The sequence below is a fragment of the Maniola jurtina genome, chromosome 7 (assembly GCF_905333055.1).
Source record: "Maniola jurtina chromosome 7, ilManJurt1.1, whole genome shotgun sequence".
Taxonomy (NCBI): Eukaryota; Metazoa; Arthropoda; class Insecta; order Lepidoptera; family Nymphalidae; genus Maniola; species Maniola jurtina.
In genome coordinates this window covers 5,862,965-5,879,940 of record NC_060035.1, presented here as the reverse complement: position 1 = coordinate 5,879,940, position 16,976 = coordinate 5,862,965, and the positions used below count along the sequence as shown (strand labels likewise).

The 16,976-nt window shown below is 33.3% G+C and overlaps 1 protein-coding gene across 2 annotated transcripts in view; it reads right to left on the bottom strand.

Annotated features, from left to right (window-relative positions):
- The window catches only part of LOC123866813, a 37,030-nt gene extending 23,496 nt beyond the window's left edge, over positions 1–13,534 (bottom strand). The window contains exons 1-2 of one of the 2 annotated variants that reach the window (XM_045908518.1): positions 13,517–13,534; positions 13,310–13,343 (exon numbers count right to left, since the gene is read on the bottom strand). The gene's annotated coding sequence lies outside the window, so the exon portion shown is untranslated. Of the gene's footprint in view, positions 1–8,412; positions 8,592–13,309; positions 13,344–13,516 lie in introns of those variants that run through there. The other variant, XM_045908517.1, reaches the window with a different exon arrangement.
- Between the last annotated feature and the right edge of the window lie 3,442 nt (positions 13,535–16,976).

Below are 16,976 nucleotides of genomic sequence, written 5' to 3'. Positions count from 1 at the left end.
CCCTAATATAATGTAATCTGTGGTACGCAAGCACCATAATTAAAGAGAATTTATTACAGAATATACTTACTGTATGCGGTTACACAACAGTTGTTAGATTCACTTTTGCAGCGATAGGGAGTGAGGCTGACGCGCTGAATTAATTTAGCTACGCAGTTTACAGGATACAAAAAAATATACTGAGTTATTACAGGTACAAAATATGATAGAGGTAACGTTTTAGTATTTATTATATTGTAATAATTAACGATTAATTTGGTGATTTTTATCTGAGAATATTTCGACTCAGTTGCATTAGTCAATAGTCATAATCAGGACGGGACTGCAGTTTACTCTATTTTCATCTATACTTATTATTATAAATGCTAAAGTGTGTCTGTGCGTTTGATGAAAAATTATTATTAGACAATCAAAGAGTGTCAACGAAAATATCAGTTCCATTCTTTAACTCTATCACTATAATTGGGCGTAGGTATATCTGCTGTAAACAAAATAAAGTCGAAGTGACACTTTTTCTATTGGATTTTGGACGTAATTACGTATCCAAAGATGACTGCTTAGTGAAATTAGGAAGTACCTACTTCGTATTTCTATGGGCTGCTTTATCTAAGGCTAACACGATGCTTCTCCGGTTGCTCCGCACCGCCAACGCAACGCATCGTGTGGCTTCACTATTAGGTTGATGCCAAAGAAATAGCCGACTGCCTCAACCTTTATCAAACAGTCGGTATATCAAGCCAACATCGCACTTGATATTAATGAGGTCTCGGAAAAGTTAACGAATCGACATGCGAATGCGACATGAATATTTTCGGATAAATGATGCATCAAAAGTAATGTCCAATAAGGAAAAGCTAATAGGTGTATTTTATTTATAAAGTGGCATTATTAACTTTTTCTTTCATGAAAATATGAAAGTATATTGGAAATATAATGAAGCCGTCAATGAGGACGACAACTTGTAATTAATTTCCTGACGTATATTGGAAATATATCGGACGCCATTTAAAAAAAAATTCTTTTGAGAAACTCTTTGATCTTCCGGATTAAAAGTAGCCTATATCTGTTTTTGAGGTTCAACCATCTCTGTACCTTTCATCAAAATCGGTTTTGCAGACAGATGGGCTGTGAATATGTAAGGGACAAACACACTAAAAGACAAACAAGTAATTCGAGAGTAAAAGTTTATTTGAATAAAAAAGTCTCGGTGTTTCTATTTCAGACAGACAGACACATTTTTGCTTTTACAATATTATATGCATATTATGACTATTTGATGTATGGTTCTATACAGCCCAAAATAAAAAGGATTGGAAGAAGATGGTCTTTAACCAGCAGTGGGATTCTACTAAGTATATATCTACCTAAAATATAAATAAATGTTAGCAAAATTATGTGAAATTTACTATGTACAGGCTTAAATATCTTAAAAAATTAATATAAGAATGCAGAAAAATGTTATCACGAAGCCATATTTTATAATGATTCTATGTTACCTACTTAAAATCATAAAATATAAAAATATATACAAAATTAAATAAAACTCATATAGGCACAGATAAAAAATGAATATAATGCTACAGAAAAATGTTCTGGAAAAATAGTCTGGACGCACGATAAGCTTCGAGTTTATCGATAGTTTCGCTATCGATATTAGACGAGTTGTTGACTGCCACAACTTCCGGTTCAGCGATACATCAAAGCGACACCCAAGCCCCATTCTTTATCACTCCATTCGAATGTCAACGAACTGGCTCGAACGTCGTCTAGTAAATAGCGTCCTTTTAAAAATATTATCCAACAAAATGCGCAACCCTTTGAGGTTTAATAAACATCAATGCTTCATTTTTATAATCCTGAAAGTTGTTTAAGATTCTGCTTTATGTTTCTACTTCAAAAGTTGCGCTGTAACGTACGTTCATTAAGCCACTTGTTTTCGTGTATGTGTATGAAACCGTAAAATTTTGCTCTATTACTTTGAGGTGAACTCCGAATAGACTTTTGTTTTTGTATGTATCTTTTCTATGTAGAAAGGTAAAATTAACCATAAATCTCTGATACTGACGTAATTTTATACGTCTGGAACATTGAAATAAATTAATACAATAATTACTAGGGGCTACGTTAAACAAGTTTTATGAGACAAGTTATAAGCAAAAACAAGTTAAAGCCGGCAAAATTTTTTGTTTCCGAATGACCCGGCTGATGTGTAGTTGGTTACCTACTTACTACAATATTATAATAAATCGTTGCTCAAGAATAACTTGATGATGTAGTCTATGTTTTAAGTAGGCTATGACAAGCAAAAAAATAGAGCTACTTATTCTCGCCCAATAGAGACAACGTTTTTTGTCGGAGGAGAAATAAGTAAAAGTAGAAAACATTTTAAAGAAATTGAAGGGATATAGCAGTTTTTTTATCCAATGCCTCTAATAGGTTTCTTTGTGCCGTCGTACCAAGACACTATCATAAAAAATTGATAAAAAAGTTATAATATTCCTAATCGCCCTCCAGCACGATGGACCGACGATATAAAGCGGCTGGCGGGAAGTGGCTGGATGAGGAAGGCTGAGGACCGGGTGTGGTGGCGCTCTTTAGAGAAGGCCTATGTCCAACAGTGGACGTCCACTGGCAGATGATGATGATGATGATGATGAATATTCCTAATTGTCCCTGCCGAGAATCAAGCTCCGTACCACAATGCTTACTACCGCGCTAAGAAGGTCTTTCCTTAACCATAATATCACGCTTCCTCAGCTAGATCGTTGGCAATTTGTAAAACAATAATTACTAACACCGCTTAAAAAAAGAGAAGAAAAAGCCTACAAACAAACATTTCTAAAAAGTTCGCGTCTGCTTTAACGAGTCTAATTTTGATCCATTTATTTACAAAAGCCTAACAAGAGCTTGTTATGCTTATACAAATTGCGTCCCTAAAATATTTTAACATTTCCTTACAAAAAAGAACTCGTGATAATAAGACGCGCACAAGTTAGAGAGAAAAGTCTTTGAGTAAATATAATACAAAATGCTTCACAAGTTCTCAAAATTCTAGTAGGTACCTATAATAAATGCTCAATCTTTAAGTACTGAGCTGACCGGAAAATATCTACTAACTATACCTACGTTGGCTTTGTACTTACTACAATGCGAATCTATTTTTTCATTTTGCCTGTTTTTCTTCTTTTCTTTTTTACGTCTTCTACTAACTGCATAATGTGTGTTTAAAATTAATAAGTCAGCAAACTTTATCGGTGGCCAAGCAAATATTACCTACTTTTATAATTCCCTACCTGTTTGAGCATCCATAAACTTCCTTACGATTATATTAGGATTATATTAGAAAAAAATCTTATCGAAAATAGGAAGTAAACTAATACAAAATTTTTACAAGTAAGTTTGTACAACTTGAGTTAGGAGTATTAAAAAGAAACTTAAATGGAGTTTCAATGTTGTAGCTGATAGGTTTTACGTCTGAATCGTTGATTATTATACCAAGTTGAGCTGCTATTACGGCGAGCGGTGAAAAGTTTCCTTCAAAATGAAAAGGATAAAGTAAAGTGAACCGGTAAATTATATAGATTACCTATTTGATAAAATATCGGAGAGTATCTAAATGAGATAAAAATGTATTATTATCTAAATACATAAAAGGAAAAGGTTGACTGACTGACTGATGTGCATCATAATATGATGATGATGATACGACGCATAGTTCAAACTACAGGACGGCTTGGGATGAGCATGCAGATAGCTATTTTGAGGAAGACATCTGCTAAGAAAGCATTTATGAAAGTTTAACTTCTAAGTGGTTAAAATAGGGGTTTAAAATATGTGTAGTTCACGTGGACAAAGTCGTAGGCATAATATGTTAATAATTAATATGTTAAAAGGAGAAACTGTATGTGTCCATATTCGTATCAACGTAAAAGCTGGGTAGTCAAACTTGAAATGCGTGTAGGTTTTTTGGAACTAGATCTCCAATAAGAAAGGATTTTCTGAAATTCCACCCGCCGTTGGGGCAGATCAGCTAGTAAAAGCTTAATTTTAAGTAATTGGTTAAGTTTTGTTTGAGAACTACAAAGTCAGTATACTACGTAGTAAGTAAAACATAAATCTACCCTACAGTAAAATAGAAATAGAAGTAGAAATTTCAAACAAACAACGATACTCATTATAAAATATGTTCAGTTCAGAACACAAGATATCTATAATGAGACTTGAGAGAAGAGGGCTGCTCAATGCACACGCTTGGTACTATCACGCAGTATCTTTGCTATAATATTATGAGCGACAGTATTATAATTATTTTACTGACTCGTCGCAGTATCCTTGGCATATCAAATAATCTTCCCTCATACAGTTTTTCAAATGATGGTGAAAACCATATTAAAAACCAAAAAGAAGGAATTAGTAGGCTAACAACTAATTCAGGGCTGTAAACTAGTTAGATATATTATTATTAAGTTTAAAATTAAATAAATAATGATTTATTTCACTTCAGCACAAAAAAAAAACAGAAAAAAATCCAAAACAGTAAAAAATTACATTAAAAACTAAATCTAAAATGCCTCAAGTTAGAAAATGCAAAGCTAATTTATATAAATAAATTAATGTTTCAGTTCAAAAGGCTACTCATGAAAATTTAAGGAAAGTTTAGATACCTGCAAGAATACGAGTACATCCTTACATATTTACAATATGTACCTGTTGTTATACATTTATATTTACAAGGAAGAAAAAACTGAACGTGTTTAGAAAGTTCTTAGAGGTTAACTTCGAAGATGACTATCAGTATTTTCACTTTTCCCTTCCGGAAACGGGTAACTTTATTTTATTACAAGTCTATGCAAATTTCCTACATCGTGACTCTCGTGACACGTTTCACTACAACTTCCCGACGTGCCAGACACGTTGCCGATAGCAAATTCGACGTCTTGTTTTGCAGAACAAAGTTTAGGCAGAAGTTTTTTGCATCCCCACTTTCATGTTAAACATGTTCCTTTATCCATACTAATATTATAAATGCGAAATTGTGTCTGTCTATCTGTCTGCTAGCTTTTCACGGCCCAACAGACTGACCAATCTTTATGAAATTTGGTACAGAGTAAGCTTACATCCCGGGGACAGACATAGGCTACTTTTTATCCCTGAAAATTATAGAGTTCCCATGGGATCCTTCAAAGCCCTTACGTTTAACCGATTTATACAGTACAGGGGTAGCATGCGTTCCAGAAATTGACGTAGGCAACTTTTATCCCGGATAATTAAATATTGTTCCCACGGGATACTTAAACGATCTAAATTCACGCGGATGAAGTCGTGGGCATCATCTAGTAAACCTATATCTTTGTGAAGTACTTATACTTAAATATTGAATAACAATTTATGCCATATTATGCCCGATGCCCGATTCATTTCCCGTATTTTACCCTCTTAGAGGATAAATCAAAAATTACCGCTTGCTCATGCTTCTTGACTTATCAGTTATCTATCAGTCAGTCAGTGTGATTTAAGCTCTCCTACCAACTTCCTGTCGAAGTTTCCCGCTACTTAGTATCTTCATACTATTTTCATGTAGATATCTCACGAAATATTTTGTTTATCCATCTGCATTAACAATTAAAATTAACAACGTTATTACATTAAAAATAAAGTAGAGCTGATAAACGCAAAACCGAGAGATAAAATGAAGAAACAACGATAATTTCGTTCGCTCTGAATTTCATGAATATGTCATTCGAATTACAAACACATTAATGTTATTCCCTTTTCCCATTAAAATATGGATTCATATAATGCTATGGAGATGAAACTGTGCAGATACTTATACAGCATAAGTATAAAATTAGAAAAGGGAAGATCCGATTTTTTATCGCCATCTTTATGATATTATGTAAGTATGTGGAAGATTCTTTTAGAAATAAAGTTCTATAACACTCTTCATCCACATAAACATATATGACGTGTAAAATATGTAAAACATTTTATAACCCTAGTAGGTACAGTTAAAACTACTTTGTCTAGAAACTTGAGATTTTGCACGTAGGTTCTCGCAATAACGCAAAACTTTTTGTCATAGAATCCCTTCAAAAATCAAAAATTATTTCTTAGTGGGTTCCACGTTAATAAGGAACTAACTAACTAACTGATGCTCTCCATCCGCGTGGATTGATGTTTTGAAAAACCCCGCGAGAACTCTTTTATTTTTCGGGATAAAAAGTAGCCTATAATATGGTCAAGGTCTTTAATAAACACATTACATCCATGCAAAAATCACGTCCATTCTTTGCTCCATTTAAAAAAAACTCAAAAAACTCAAAATCATTTATTAAAAAGAGGTACTATTGTATACCTTTTGATGGTGAGAATCGTTAGATTTGATAGATGATATTTAGTGGTGATAAATTAATTACGTAAACTTAAAACTATAGCTACGAGGCATCCAAACGCGCCCAATTCTGAGACTGTGGCCTATTGTTGCGTGATTGAGATACAAATCAAGAAACAAACACACTTATTGCATTTATAATAATATGGGTAGTATAAGCTGACTTCTGAAAAGCTATTATTTAAATATTTTTATCGAATTATTGTAATGTCCTCCCAAAAGCTACGCAAAAAACATACCCGTATTTATGCAAGTTCAATCTTGTTGGCCTCCTAGCAACAGATTATGACATCGAATGATCCAACTATATATTTTATCAAATTATCTTCATTAGATAAAATAATAATTTTATATTATTGTTGACAATTCAAATCAATTTTTAAAAGTAACCTTACAGTTATGATCTTAATTAAAAATCACAATTTCCTAGACGCAATGGTTTGGGCTGTGCGTATTATAAGTTTCCAACTTAACATAATGCACCTTTACTTCATTGTTATGCGACATAATATGTCCGAATTCCAGCACAGGGCATATCACATCTCAGCGCTTTGGAAGACAGCGCATTTGGCAGTGCTCCTGACGTCGCGAATATTTGCAAGCAACGTTACAACCTAGAGTCACGTAACTAATGCTAGCCTGTGTTCCTCTTGCGTAAACAGACGATTTAAAATTTGAACCATGTTTAAACTACATATTAATATATTTAAAAATTCTTTACTAAGGTAAGTAAGTAATTTAGATATTTAGTAAAAAGTGATTTTTCCGACATTTTGAACGATAACTCAAAAACTATTATGATATTATATTCCCTAGACGAGGCCACTAAAACAAAATAACAAAGTAAAAGGAAACTTTATGAAAAGGACGTTAAACATTAATAACAAAAGACTTTATTAAAAGTTCAAAAGTCTCCACCAGGAACCGTTGATCTCGTTATGATAAGCCTGAACAAGCATAATGCAAACAATAAAAGAAGAGAAAAACATAAAACTTTGACTTTCTTCTTTGTAATTCACGTTCGTGATATCTACTTGAACTTTCATTTGAATGAGAAATTTCCACGTGCAAAACATTTAATTTCAAACTAAATAAGACAGCCTTGCGAAATACACCCAGTATTTCCTAAGGCTCTCTTTACTTTAGGTAAGATTTCCGGACTCCAACTTCAATCTATATCACAGCTGTTTTTGAATCTTTAATTACAAAAGTTTATAAAGAACAAATTGCAAAGGTACTATTCCATATTAGATTAATTTCTTATTACAAAACTATTTTCATATCCCCACCTCAAAGTTAATTAGAGGGTAGACCCAGTTGCGATAGCGTATTAGTCAGCTAAACTTAGATTGTGTGTAGTAGGTACATAGAAATCGTTGATTGTGCTGGTAAAACAATGTTGACCCAAATGGAAAGTAATGATGAAGGAATAAGAACGGCCCACTCCCACATTTTGACTTATCATCAGTCTAAGTCACTTATGGGGACTTCCACATGATACAATCCTTCGCCTCCTAAATCCAACGGCTACTTGCGTATCATCGACTCGTTTGATGTCGCTGTACTTCTAGTGGGAGATCTTCCATCACTGAACTTTCTGGTCCAGTATCATGGGACCTCAATGTCTATTGGTATTCCGAACTACGTTCCCTGTTTATTGCCACGTCACTTCTGCAACTCGCTAAGCTTTCTAGTAAGTAGACGGTACTTTATCATGTTCTCACTATGCGCGCTTCCCGCACCAAAATAGGGTACATTAGCAACATTGGGGTACATAGTATGAGCGGAACCCTTATTCATAATAATCAGGAACAGAGATCCAGTCGTTGTTGCCGAAGTCGCCAATAGAATCATCATTATCATAAGCCTAATTGTATTGTAACCGACCAAATTATGTTACTCGAAGTACCTACTAGAAAACAATGAAATTAAAAAAAAGTTTGAAAGGAAATTACACAAAAATATACAATTTGAGTAGATTAAGAATAGAAAGTGAATAGTTACTAATTAATTAAACTCACCCGAAAAAAAGTTATCCCATCCAAAAGTATGATTCAACAATACCATAAAACAGTTCACTAAACACACAAGTAAAACAGTCAATAATCACTGATAACGGCAAACAGTATACAACAATCGTCGTAGATTTCAGTGGTGCACGGCGTAGCGAGCTACGCGACACAGGCGTACGTAGCCAGACCTCGTAGGCGACTAAGCCGAGCGGACCGCAGACCCATGCAAAGGCCAATCAAAGCGCAACGACAGAATGCGAAAAACCCTTTTTAATCCTTTTTGATCCATATATATAACAGAATAAACTGACGAAATATAATATGATAATATCATTTGGTTAGTTCATTCGGTTCAGTCTAGCTCAATTACGGCCTATACAGTTTTCACTTCCTTGTTCCTAATCTAAGGCACTGCTAGGATGGGGAATGCCTTTCTGGGATTCGTTTTCCCCGCCACGCCGGCTATAATATTGTTATTTTTTACCTTAAAAAGAAGAGTCAATAGGCATCTTCTAGACAGGCCCGTTCTACCTTGGCTGCATCATCACTTATTATTAGGTGTGATTACAGTCAATAGCAATTTTATCCAAAAAAACTATCTTATGCCTGCGATTTCGTCTGCGTGGACTGCATTAATTTCAAACCCCTATTTTACCCCCTGAGGGGTTAGATGCGGACGCCTACATTATAATTATAGCTATCTACATACCAAATGTAGTTAATATTATAGAATAGTATTATTTTTATTAACTATAGTACTATAGTTAGTACAAATGCTAGTTTTTATGGTCTGATTAACTAACTAAATTCTCAATATTACACAATTTCAGACTTATTTTTATTTGTAAGACATTTTAAAAGATTGGTGTTAGAACACAAGAAGGAAGACCATTTCAAAGGAATTTTCTCACAAAACAAAGCTTACCAAGCGTTAACGGGCAATTAAAGAAGATTCGTGTAATCTAAGTTCAAACATAAACATTATCCTATCAATTGTCTACTACGGCCCGTAACTACCTAGTATTGTATTTAAATATAAGATAAACAAAATTCCATTACGATATTAAACCAAAACCCCAAAGCCACGGCTTGCTTTATGAAAGAATTTAATAATAAAGAACTGTTTTTCCATTTTTCCTTTCCAAAATAAAGATGGAGAAAGAAATCCTGTTTCCACCTGGGGCCTTTGGGGGTTAGTCGAATTTATTAGCATTCAAATGATTTATAACTAGCGAGCGGCAGCTGAATATTTTCTGATTCGTCTTAAATTAAATTCTTTCTTTCCTTTGACTGGATTTCATTAAAGCAACGAAACGCCTCAAAGGCGAAAAAGATAATCTGCAGAACTCGGTTACGGACATCGACCTATTGCAATTTTGTTTAGTGACTGACTTAGCAGTGGCACCTACAGTTTTTTAAGGGGTTCCGTACCTCAAAAGGAAAAACGGAACCCTTATAGGATCACTTTGTTGTCTGTCTGTCTTTCTGTCTGTCCGTCCGTCCGTTCGTCCGTCCGTCCGTCCGTCTGTCTGTCTGTCTATATGTCTGTCTGTCTACACTAAAATCGTAGGTACGAGTAGGTACTGACTTCGTGCTTCAGGGGCTTAAAACAGATCTCGACTCAATCATCTTTATCTTTCCATTAATCGAATAGAATTCACAGCCTGATTTTTTTTAATTATAATTCCATTCTATTCAAAAGATAAATAATATTTCAAAAGTTATATCTTAAACAGACATCTCTTAGATGCCTTTATTTTTTCAAATTGTTTTTTTTTACTCCCCGCAGATTCTTATGCTTCTTGTAAAAAGGATTTTTATGGAAGTTATCCTTAGAAACGGTGGAGTTTTATAAAAACGTCATTCATTCTAGTTTAAATATTTAACGAGAACTCTGTAAAGAACAAAGCGCACGCCGGGTTTGGTACTGCATGTTTTTCGCTGTTGCAACTTGTAAGTCTGGTCATTAAAACGTAATTTAAATTATTGTAATTTGTAATATGCAATTTTATATTTATTCAAATGCACAAAGTTAATAATTTAATAGTTCACACTATTAAATTATTAACTTCTAGATGTAAATTGTAATATAATATTGCATCTAAGTGTGAACAGTGACATTCAAAACTAGGGTGAGCGATATTTATATATTATACTATATTTCCGTAGTTTGAAGGCAACTTTAGGCTATAAATAAATATTGAATATTAATTTAGTTTCTAAACAAGAGATAGGTAATAATATGCCCTCATGTGTCAAAAGTTGTATGCGCATTTTTTAAAATTATTTCATAAACAATAATTAATACAGAATGACTCATATTCCAGTTTTGCATAAGTATTACAAAATTGTTATAAATAGGTAATAAAATACACGTCTTGTTATAATAAATTAATAATATTTGCATTAATAATATTCAAAAAATTAATGAAAACAGCTATTTCACATTGTTCAATGTATTTCATAACAGAAAATATACCAAAATTCATATCATTTCGTAGTTTACATATAAATAATACGCATTTTAATGAGCATTGGAATTAATAAAAGGCATAAACAATGAATGACGTATGTGAGTGTATATTGTACGTCTATTGTTTTTCATGGAGCCGCATCATTATAAATTTTTCACAGCAACAAAGTCTAATGAGTAAAAGCTCTGCATATTCCACACTCGTCAATTACATAGATCTATTGTTCGGTTTTAATGATAATGAGTGATGACAATTATTTTGAAAGGATGTAAATTGCAAAAAATCCACATTTTAATGACTATGATTTTTTAATAACAAATGAGAGAAGAGTAGATATTTTTTTATAAAAAAATAAAAGCTCTACTCACTAGCTTCACCGATCATTCTTTCTACACCTCTAGTACAACGGCAAGGCTACAATTCTCCGCCCTGTGGCAATACTTCCCGCGCGCTGTCATACTTATTTGGACACAATATTATGTATCACCGTACCAGAGTGAATTAATCGTACTATGACAGTGGGAATTGGTATTCCCATGGGGTGGATAATTATTTATGCTAGATCTGCTGGATCGGTATCGATACTATGAAAATAATCACGTAGATGGCACAAGTTGACTGAAACAATAGACTTGCTATGACCGGTAGCTCCAAAGTGGTTGTTTCGAAGACGCGTCGAAACCGCTTCCGAACATGACTCCGTCAGCAAAAACCACCAAACAAATACAAACCTTTTCTTTACATTATTTTTTATTTTTAAATCGATAAAAAATTTAGAAAATTTAAAAATACAAGCGTTTTATTAATTCTACAGGTAGGTATGTGCCTGGGAAATTCGCTGCCTATCAAGAACTATTTAAGTCACATACTAATATTAATTTAAGTAAATGTAAATAAAATATGTCAACTTTTTGATTTTAACATACGAATACCTATCGATATTATTAACTATCTTAAAGTTCTTTAACTTAACTATATCTAACTTAAAGTTCTTTTGAAGCTAAAAATTATACCTAGTAGAACAGAGATAATAATTATAATTGTGTAAATTCTGTAGTTAGAAAGGCCAAAGCAAAATATATATTATTCGTATTTCGTATACATATATATATATATTAAGATTAGATGCACAAAAACACAACCGTAGAATTAGGCCAAGTTTCTAATTAAAGTGTACATAAAACATATAATATGACATAAAAGCTACGAAGTCCTGCAATTCAAAGGCATACTAGCCAGTATAAATTGCTTTAAAAACTAGATAATTAAAGGCACTATGCTTAATGTAAATAAGAGTAGCTAATAAACCTAATAAAAATATTTAAGGGTATTATTTATTAAAAAATAAATGACACCCGAAACTGTCCGCGGGAAGTCGGGTTTTTCAAAATTACGTAGGAAATGTTTGATTTTCTGTGATAAGAGTAGCGTTTTCCGTCTCCAGGATGCAATCTGAACCAAATCTATCTCTGAAGTCAGTCAGTAGAATCTACCAGAGTCTATCTCTGAACCAAATTTCATTAAAATCGGTTAAATGCGTGGGCCGTGAAAAAGTATCAGACAATTAATAGACACGCGCATTTATAATATTTATAGTATGGGTTTAAAGGTGTACTTTTATTATCTTTTATAGTTTGCATAAATACGCAGTTGATTTCTTTATTTTTCAAAACTGTGCAGATAAAAGACTCCTTCAGTTTCTTGGTTTTAAAGTAAACAGTGTTTTGTAACGACTGCTTACTCTTAAAATGTGAAACTGAAAAGCAAAGGAGCTTTTCTTTTAAAAAGAATTTGAATATTTTCTTTTAAAGTTTTTAGGAAGTAAAATAATGAGATCATTACTTTAGAGAACGTTTTTACAAACTTAGTAAATGGAGGAACGTTTGAAGTAAGACGGGGCACTGCAATAAGGTCACAATGAACAGGAAATAATGAGGTCCGGCGAGCTAACTTTGTAATTGAAACATGTCGGCTAGGTACTAAAGTTAGTATTAAAGTTAGAAAACGAAGATACCTGCGCAGCTACCGGTATTATTATAACTACTTTGGTGATATACTTTTAAGACGTATCATCTAAAACTTACTTTTCAGTCTATTCATTGATTTTATTAACATAAAACTGCAGTTAAAATGAAAATCTGAATATTGGCCAGTTGAAATGCAACTAATGTAATGTATGTTAAAATATTAACAGGGGTCTCAGACTGCCTTGCTAGGTTTGATATTCCTTGTTCTATCTTATTATTTTTAACCGACTTCAAAAAAAGGAGGAGGTTCTCAATTCGTCGGAATCTTTTTTTTTAATGCAAGATTTCTTTAAAACATTAATGTTTTACGGCCGCGATTATACTTTTATATCAATTACCTTAGTAAAATCACTTATAACTTTTTTTAATGAGAAATGCGTGTAAGATTTTTTGATTATTACTTACCATTGGATGCAGTTTTCGTTTCCTTAATCGACACCTGAAATCAACAGAGTATTATAAGTCCATGTCAACACCATACTTCCGTAAAAGAATTAGTAGAAGTTTTCATCTCACAGACTGCGCTCAAAATAAACAAGCTGTAGGTACATTTGAACAAGATAATAAAAAAGGAGGTAGAATTTTTGCAAATCTCTAAAATAGTTTCAGTACCTAGTTTATAAGCACTAGCGTGGAATGGTTCCAGCTGAATTTCGGAGGTCAGCAAAGCGTAGCCGAGTGCCGGCGCAGGCTTCGCAGGTACAGGAAATAATGACGTCCGTTCTGCAAATGGGATGGACCGTTGCACATGAGAGAAACTTAGCCTGTTTATTTATCTCTACTAAGATAAACTAAAAATGGTCTGTTTGTTTGTGCACCATCACGAAAATATTTTTGTTTTGAAAGCATGCTAAATTATTTAGCAGATTATGTATATTATTGCACTAAGTTTGGACAAAGTTGGTCGATTAGGTAAATCACGGTAATTAACCTGTCAGATTTTTTTTAGGAATAAAATAACAGTTGTTCTAAATCTGTTTGATTGAAATTTTAAAAAAACCTACCTCTATATTTTTAAACGAAGATTTTTACCTTTTGTAAACCCCACTGCGGACTGCCGTCTCACGCGGCACCTCGCACTTAAAAGAAAACAGTGCTAACCACTGTACCTGAAGATCTTCAAAAATGTGAAAATATTTGAAAGAAAATTTTGAAAGGAAATAATATTTGCCAGTGAAATTTGAACTAGCTCCCATAATTGAAACATTCCGGTCAAGGGCTGGAACCAATAAATTGCGACGGAAAACGAATACGTACCCCGGAAATTTAGTTTATTACTTATTGCAGACATAACTCACTCGTCGCCGTCCGTTACCGGCTTAACCCGTCCAATTAATATTCAATTTAAACTAAGTTGTCGTTACGAAGGTGGGTAATATATTGATCAAATTTTGTTTTTTAACCAGGTACGAGTACGTTCGTACGTATTAGATCGCAGTTATAGTTTTATACAAGGAATCAAAAGCCTTATTTGCTAAAATCCGCTATTATGCAATATACAGCATGCGATATGGACCACTTTTTCTTTTTTAAAGAATATTAGCCATGTTAAATGACTAATATTCCCCTTTCCTCTCCAACTAAGCGTCAGGCTTGTGCTAGGAGTAGGTACGACAATAGTGCAACGGGCGGGGTTTGAACCGTCGACCTTTCGGTTTTCAGTCCACTCCTTTACCGGTTGAGCTATTGAGGCTCTATCTAAGCCTCTAACTTTAGAAAAAGCCAGCCATAAAGCAAGCAATACGCACAACAACCACGCAATATCGCACAAACCCAAAAGACACTTGACTTACATTTCGCTCTGACACCGGAGCATCCTAAGGAAATGTAGTCAATGCACAGTTGCAAAGTGCTTCTATAGAACGCGGTCGTTTTGTTTTATGGAAAATTATTTAAAAAATTCTGATACGAACCGCTGAGGTGTATAGCTTGCCGGCGTTCATATTTCCTGCCAAGTAAGTATAATTAGTAATTAGGCATCTTCTAGGCAAGCGTGCTCTAGCTTAGATTTCACCATTGTTTTTGTTTGGCATGATTGTCGTCAAGCGGAAGCCTATCTTACAAAAAAAAAATTGTAATCATAAGATACATATTTTTAAAAACAGCTAATGGTCTAAGTTATAGACAAAATTAATGTTTTGAGTGTTGAACTCTCTGAAGAATGATTTTACGAGTACTTTTATAATATTACTCAGCTGAAATATTAATTTTCTTACTTTTATAACCGGTTCTTATAGGATAATTAACATATACTTAAACGTGGATTCTTCTTAAATCGGGCGCGAGCCCGAACGTCTTAAATAAATCTTTGAATTGTCTAAAATAAATCTTTCCCAAGGTACTAATTAAAATATTATATCAATAACAATATGTTTTGTACGAAGAACTACAGTTATTTTTACAATACTATTTTTTAACTTAAGACATTTATTTCTCTAAATAAATAGATTTTGCAACTTGGATTTATTTTCTTTGTGATAAGAACCTGGCACTTTATTACTTAAATTTTTCAGCTGGAAAATAAAGCGATTCTGTAGATGATATCGGAAAAATGTTCGTGTATTGCTCCTGAAATGTTAGAGCTAGCTAGAGTGAAATACTTTTTGAATGAAACAAAGTATCGTAGAAATACAATAAAAGTTTGGAAATAGATATTTTAGACATCTTCACGTGAGATACTGACATAAAAATAAGAAAATATTTATGGGCGCATTCAACATTAATAAAAATTGGAAAACTTTTACGTTATATTATGTGAGTAATTAAATATGATTTAATTTAAAAAAAAACTGGACAAAAGAAAATCTAACGTCACCTAAATAAAAGTATTTCGTCATTAAGGTAAATTATGTCAATAGGCCATTTGATTTCATTTAGTCACGAATTCTTGTTTCAAGAGGCGCGACTCCAGTTTTTAATTCGCCTAAGGGACTGAGTTTTTTTTTTTGGGCCGGCACTGATTAAGATATTATATTCGTTTCGTATTCGTAGATATTTCATTTGATACGTACAATATAATATTATACGGCTAGTTTTCTGAGACTATTTTATCTACTGACCTGGCTTGTATCTATACGTAAGCAGATTGTGCATGCCTTATCAAATCAAACAGTTGACATCCAATTTGCATCTACTAGTATTGAAGTCACGAACTTATGATTATTTCAATGACATTTTGGAGCGCAATGAGTGAATTATTCACGAGCTCGAGCAGACAGAGCCAGCAATAACTACCATAACTTTGCAGCCGAGTTTATCGTGGCTGTAAAATGAGACGAGTCTTCCGCAAAATTAATGAATTTTATCACGCGGAAAATATATCAGAGGCGAATAACTTGATCTTGTTTCTTATCCATTACAACGGAAATTATCCTGTAATTAAAAATTAGAGGAATTGGAGCTGTGGGTATAATTCATGATTAGATAGCATTTACACATGTTGTTTATGCTTGTTTTACTACCTACTCAGTAATTTCTAGTGAAACATCAGCACGCGTAAACGTTCGCAAGATGGAATTTGTATTGCAAATTAAACTAAGGATAAGTAAACGTTACTTTGATTACTAGAGATAACGTGCTTTTAAACTATATTTGTATGACCGACCCGCAACCTCGGTACTAAAAAAGGCAGATAAAATTTCTATTAGATAAGTAACTAAATAAAATTCTGCGGTTTAAAAAAAATAGTAGAGTTAACCCGATACTACTTATATCTATTATCTACGTGATGCTTTCAAAACCATAATAATTGAACTCGCCTCAGGAGGTCGTATCGACTAAACTTTTACAGTCATCTTTTATATCTATCTATTCGAATATTCAGTACATGCATCAGCACTCTGCATCCATACTTTATTATACTATGCAAAAGTTGAGATTAATCTAATAAATTTTGAGTAGATAATGAACAAACTGAAGACTGATTAACTTTTTATTCATATTAACCGTGCGCATAAATAATTTATTGTTATTATAAAAACTATACGCACTAGCCTAAATCCCGACGTCACTATCATAAACTGTATCGAAAGGAGGTTAGTCCAATATTAACGTTAAGACACGTAACCTCACT